Source organism: Lupinus angustifolius, chromosome LG18 (genome assembly GCF_001865875.1).
Source record: "Lupinus angustifolius cultivar Tanjil chromosome LG18, LupAngTanjil_v1.0, whole genome shotgun sequence".
Classification (NCBI taxonomy): Eukaryota; Viridiplantae; Streptophyta; class Magnoliopsida; order Fabales; family Fabaceae; genus Lupinus; species Lupinus angustifolius.
Window position 1 is genome coordinate 10709377 of NC_032026.1, and position 955 is coordinate 10710331.

Consider the following 955-nt stretch of genomic DNA (forward strand, 5'->3'; position numbering starts at 1 on the left):
TGACGATGAAAATTAGGATGAGTATGATCATGATGATTAGGATTAGGATGAGGATGCAGATTAGGATAAGGATGCGTATGAGGATGAGGATGAGAATGAGGATGAAGATGTGGATGAGAATTAGGATGAGGATGAGGATGTGGATGAGGATGAGGATGAGCATGAGGATGAGAGGCTAAGAATGAGGATGAGTATTAGGATGATAATTAGGATTAGGTTGAGGATGGGGATTAGGATTAGGATTAGGATTATGATCAGGACTGAATTTGCATTATCATGAGGATGAGGATGAGGATGAGGAGGAGTATAGGATGAGGATGAGTATAGGATGAGGATGAGGATGAGGATGTGTGTGAAGATGAGGATGAGGATAAGGATTCGGATTAGGATTCAGATTCGGATTAGGATTTGGATTAGGGTTAGGATTAGGATTTTGATGAGGATGAGGATAAGGATGGGTATGAGGATGAGGATGAGAATGAGGATGAGGATGAGGATGAGGATGAGGATGAGGATGAGGATGAGGATGAGGATGAGGATCAGGATGAGGATGAGGATGAGGATCAGGATCAGGATCAGGATCAGGATGAGGATGATGATGAGGTTGAGGAATAGTATTTTTAATAGGATTAGGATTGGGATTAGGTTGAGGATGAGGATTAGGATTAGGATTAGGATTATGATCAGGACTGAATTTGCATTATGATGAGGATGAGGAGGAGGATAGGATGAGGATGAGTATAGGATGAGGATGAGGATGAGGATGTGTGTGAAGATGAGGATGAGGATAAGGATTCGGATTAGGATTCAGATTCGGATTAGGATTTGGATTAGGGTTAGGATTAGGATTTTGATGAGGATGAGGATGAGGATGGGTATGAGGATGAGGATGAGAATGAGGATGAGGATGAGGATGAGGATGAGGATGAGGATGAGGATGAGGATGAGGATGAGG